General features: G+C 44.9%; 1 protein-coding gene across 2 annotated transcripts in view; it reads right to left on the bottom strand.

The window, feature by feature from the left end:
• The window catches only part of Dse (dermatan sulfate epimerase), a 56,097-nt gene extending 51,058 nt beyond the window's left edge, over positions 1-5,039 (bottom strand). Inside the window, exon 1 of one of the 2 annotated variants that reach the window (XM_028782691.1) lies at positions 4,921-5,039. The gene's annotated coding sequence lies outside the window, so the exon portion shown is untranslated. Of the gene's footprint in view, positions 1-3,874; positions 3,980-4,920 lie in introns of those variants that run through there. The other variant, XM_028782690.1, reaches the window with a different exon arrangement.
• Positions 5,040-5,333: the final 294 nt, after the last annotated feature.

The raw sequence follows: 5,333 nt of genomic DNA, 5'->3' as shown, positions 1-5,333 counted from the left end.
ATGTGGAGTTACACAGTAGCATTATGTGGAGTTACACAGTAGCATTATGTGTGCAGTTTATGTTTGTCTCATTCAATTTAAGGTATATTACAGACTACCTATAAATTGAATGCGTCTCTTACCTTCAGCATTTCCACTCTACTAAAATGAAGACAAGACATGAACCTACATCACTGTCCATCTCCACTAGGCTAAAGTGTGATATAGGATGCTTTGAACAAAATGAAAGACTATTATGTTGCCATGCTAATTAAGGTTCAAGTCTATCTATCATTGTCCCATGCAAAATGGCAGACTATCTTTATGTAGCCTTAGTTATAGGTTCAACTCCCTTTCTCTGGACAAGAACCCATTCAAGTAGCACCTAAGATCTGATATGCTTCCCCATGCTACAGAGGCATTTGGTACCTTAAGCCTTTAGCCAATGAATGACCTTTGCCCATCCTGGATGTCCTCTGCTCCCTCATTCCCCCATCTGCCAAACTATATGAGCCTTCAATCAACCCCAAAAAGTTGATCTGTCTCCCTCAAGCTGGTTTGCCTGACTAAATGCTTATGAATTTGTAGATGACGTTTTAGTAAAAGTAATGACCAACTTGTATCACATTGCCCAATACTTTTTGGTTTGCTTCTATTTCTGAAATATTTCACCATTAGCTAATCAAATCTCTCTTCTACGTAATACTGAACTTTGAAACACCAACAAGCAGCCTTTGGCTAAATTTATTTATCAAATTAATAGAAATATCTTCTTTTAAACCAAGTCTAATGTTTAAAAGAGAATTTTAATTTAGAATGGGACAGTAGAGAAGGATTTTGGAAACATCCATTTCTATTTCTTGCTACCATCAAACAGCTGCATGTAGCATCTCAGGCATCTGGGATTCTGCCCTCTGCTTCCCGCTGACACTCATTCATCATATGGATTTATGGGAAGATAATTTCCCTTGTAAGTACACTGGGTTTAGACACCAGCTTCATTCCCACATCCACCCCTGACTGCAGGTATACAGATTCCACTTGTCCAGTCCAAACATCTGCTAGTAGTTTAGTGACCTCCTGAGAGTTTTAGTCTATAAATCATGATAGAAAGAGATAATGTAATTCCAATATGAGGAAAGCTCAAGGCACTAAATAAAGTAATAGGAAAGGCCCTGTCCTGTGTCCGACACTCTTTCAATAGGGTTTGTTGGTCATAGAAACTCCTCAGGTGCCTTTCCCTCTTTTAGGATGGCAAATACCCTGCCCCTCTCTGGAATGGAACAAGGCATTCACTGACACAGTCCCCACCATCACAGGCTCTGGTTCTTCCCAAAGGACTGCCACAGCCTAGGACAATAGAAAGGAATAGCATGTTAAAATATTTACTATATGTAGGACTGAGACATCCTAATGGCTGAAAAAAAATATTTAAACTAGGCTGTAATTAGTCTTTGACTGATTTCCTTGACTGTTTTGAAAACAAAGATTCTCAATAAATGCACTTATCCAAAGTATTCCCCTCTTTTTCCTCCACTTGCTAGAATCATAATGTTGAGAAGTATGTTTCTCTAATGCAACAAGGAGGAACCAAGGCAAGAAGAAATAAAGAGCAAAATATTTATCACAAATAATATAAAGAAATGGGGAAAAAAAAACCTTTGTTTCATCCCAGAATGCATTTGTCTAAAAACTGTCTCAGAGACTGAAATAATTACCTATACTAAGACAGTACTAAACTTCTGTGAAGGATGACCCCTAGGTCCCTCCAGAACAGCATTGCAACCTCCTGCCCCGAGAAACCCCACTTATCTCACTGAAATGCACAGCACCAGCTGATTTGTGAACTACTGCTAAGTACTAAAGCAGACACATGCACAAGGACTACTCACTAAGATGAGACTGATTTAATCAGGCAAACCCATCAACCATTTATCATGGTTCCTCTCCTCCCCCATCCCCCGAGGTTCCAAGTTCAGAGGGACAAATGGCAGCAGGACTAGGAAGAGAGCCTAAAAACCCTACCATGCAAAGATTATATCCTGTTGCCAATTTCCCTCCTTGTCAAGGAACTTAAAAAAAAAAATCTCTCTTTTACTAGATGATTTCACTGTCTTCTTCTAGTTTGGACATTAAAATGTACTCTGTAGACCAGTGGTTTTGTGTAATTATTGAAACTGAAACTAATATCATATTCTAATCAGTGACTAAAGGACTGTTCTGACACTCCATGTTGCTTAGTCATGTATTTCTCTTTCTACAGCCAAAGACATTCCGAGAAAGCCGGGCTGTTTCTCATGTACCCACTCCCTGTCTCACGTACCACACTCGCATGTTCGGTTAAGCAGACAAGGAGGATGACTAAGGTAAATCACATATTAAATCCAACCTTTTCGCCCTTTTCAGTAGAATAGAATACTACAGTAAAAAAAAAGGGACCACGTCTGTATAGGGACCTTAAAGGAAAATACTAATGTGTAAACAAATACTAGGGTGATCCTGTTTTATTTTTTCCATGCACATTACACTTTGTAGTTCTCTCTACTAGTAGAGTCCAAAATCGTCTACAAAAATCCCTAACTCAAAATTTTTCATCTCATAAGTAGAGATGACTTGGTAGTCAAGAACTGGTACTGAGCCAGGCAGTGGTGGCACACGCCTTTAATGCCAGCACTTGGGAGGCAGAGGCAGGCGGATTTCTGAGTTCGAGGCCAGCCTGGTCTACAGAGTTGAGTTCCAGGACACCGAGGGCTACACAGAGAAACCCTGTCTCAAAAAAACCTAAATAAATAAATAAATAAATAAATAAATAAATAAATAAATAAATAAATTGGTACTGCTCTTGTATAGGACCAGAGTTCAGTTCCCAGCACCCACATTAGGAAGCTTACAATAGATCGTAGCTACCATGCCAGCAGATCTGATGTTCTCTCTTCTGACCTCTGTAGGTACCTGTCTGTAGGCATGAGCATATACTCCCACACAGACACATAATTTTTAAATGATACGAATGAATCATTTTTAAACTTAACTAATACTATCATATATTAAGAAAATGTAAAAACTGGAAAGAGAATGATTAAAGGTGAAAATTCTGTAATGTGAAAGAATATGAAAATATTTCTAGAAGAAAGATTCTTCCTTTCTTAAGATACTGTTGATTAAGCAGCAATAAATACCAAATGTTTTCAAGAATCTACTAGAAGATCTCTAGAAACCAACGTGTCAGTTCCTGACCTAAAGAATTCCAGGTGAAGGAAGCTGACTTCTTTCATTGGAAGCAAGGGATTAGGTTTCAATATGAATGCCAGCTGGCCTAAACAGAGGCCGTTGCCTCAAAGAAGAGATGAGAAAGTTCTCAGTTCACAAAGTTAGCTCAGATCCATCCCGGACAGATTCTGAGCCCATGTGGCATCGCTTACAAAGCTCCCCAGCTCGAGTCAAGCCCGCCTCCCGAGTCCCCGATCAGCCCAGGCGGCCTCGGGTTGAGGTTACCCAATCACCCTGGGGTGTTGGAGTGCAGGGGCGCTGGAATCCTGTGGCTGGGGGTGACTCAGAAGCAGCTTTCTGGGTTTTTGCGGTGCGGAGATGCACAGGCAGAACCAGCAAGGGAGCACAGGACCGCCACCATTCCTAGATAATTGGTTCCCCGCCATTCGTTCCTGATCTTAGTGCTGCTGCCTTAAGGGACTCTGGGCTGGGCACCCGGGTAGGAGATCACGCAGCCAGCCGAGCTAGCCCGGGATGCTCAGTCCACAAGGAAGTCGACACGCAGCGGGGGACGTGGCTCTAGCTGGCCTGTAGGGACCCGTCCAGTGAAGACCCATCGAGCTACAGTAGAGAAGCTTCCCCAGAGAGTGGCCCAGAGCAGCGCCCAACCCAGCCCATCACTCACCGCTCCGTCCTCCCGGGCGTCCCCTCTCTGCGTCCCCGTGGGGCGCCGGGGCTCCGGACCCCTGGAGTCCGGCCCTCAGCGTGCGCGCCTAGCCATCCGAGTTCAGGGCGCCGCGCCCGGGGTGCGCCGCTGCAGCCTCTGGCAGTCTTGCGGACGGGGCGGAGACCGTCGGCGGGGGAGGGGGGGGCGGGCCGCAGCAGGGCTCGGCCTGGGGCGGAGGAAGCCGCTACGTCAGCAGAGCCCAGGAGGCGAGGATGGGGAGGGGGAGAGCGGGACCCCCGCCCAGCCCGACCTGGACCTCCTCAGGCGCCCTCCTCCTCTGCCCCAGATCATGGCTCTGCGCGAGGCTCCGCCTTCCCATCGCTGCGGCCGGGACCCCAAGAGAACCCACGCACCCTGCCCTGCCCCTCCGCTTTGATTCCTACAGCTCTGATTTCTCCTGACCTGTGAGCTTCAAGTTCCACTCTGGAATCTCACCCAAAGGAAAGATAACTTATGGAGGCCCGGGGAGGAGGGGCCGACTCATTATTTAAAGCGCTGGAAGAGGAAAGCCGAGAATTTAAAGAATCCCACTACCGACGCTAGTGCCCAATCCCCTCTCCAGGCTCCAAAATAGTTACACTCCGGTCGCCTCGCTCCCTTCCCCCCTTTCCTGAATCAGTTTACTCTCAAAGAGAAAGGGGGAAGGAAAATCCACCTAATCCGAAGCAGTTGTCGCCTAGCATGGAGCAGCAAAATACGAGGAATTCTACCGCAACGAACCCTGTAAACTGAACTGATTTTAATCAGCAAAGATAAAGGATTGGGGGGATGATCATTTGGAGTTTGCTGCTCACAGGGAAACTTTATCTTATCGTGTGTGTGTGTGTGTGTGTGTGTGTGTGTGTGTGTGATTTACTCAACTTGTGTTTATTCTATCAATGAAAAGTAACCATCCAGTATAAACTCGGCTATCTAACCAGTCCAGGGTTGGATCTCCTTCCTCAGAGTTAAAGATAATTTAACCTACTAGATTCTATGAAAAGGCAGCTTTTCCAGTCACTTACCTGTTCATCGGAATGGGCGGTTTTACTCAACTCTGGGCTCTCCCCACATGTGCTCTGAGTCCTGACAGACTATGGAGCCCCAAGGAAGCTTCCAGGCAATCACACTGCTAGGAAAGGTTACAGATTTTGCAATCAAGAGAGGTTCCTCATCACAGATTTAAAACGGAAAGAAAAGAAATACTACTGTTAGGCTTTTAAAATGCTAAGTCAGATAAACCACTAATTTACATAAACGTCCTGATGTTTGGTCAGGCCTGTGGTGAGAAAGTTCTAGCTAGAGTAGTGCTGTGAAGCAATATTCAAATCCTTACTTTGGGGCTTACTGGGGGCCTTAGGAAGCTAAGCCACCTTCAAAGACTGTGTCTATAGAATAAAGTTATTATAATACTCCATGCAACAAAAGATACAGTGCA

This window comes from Grammomys surdaster, unplaced genomic scaffold (assembly GCF_004785775.1).
Source record: "Grammomys surdaster isolate TR1022 unplaced genomic scaffold, NIH_TR_1.0 842, whole genome shotgun sequence".
Classification (NCBI taxonomy): Eukaryota; Metazoa; Chordata; class Mammalia; order Rodentia; family Muridae; genus Grammomys; species Grammomys surdaster.
This window is presented reverse-complemented; position numbering and strand designations above follow the sequence as displayed.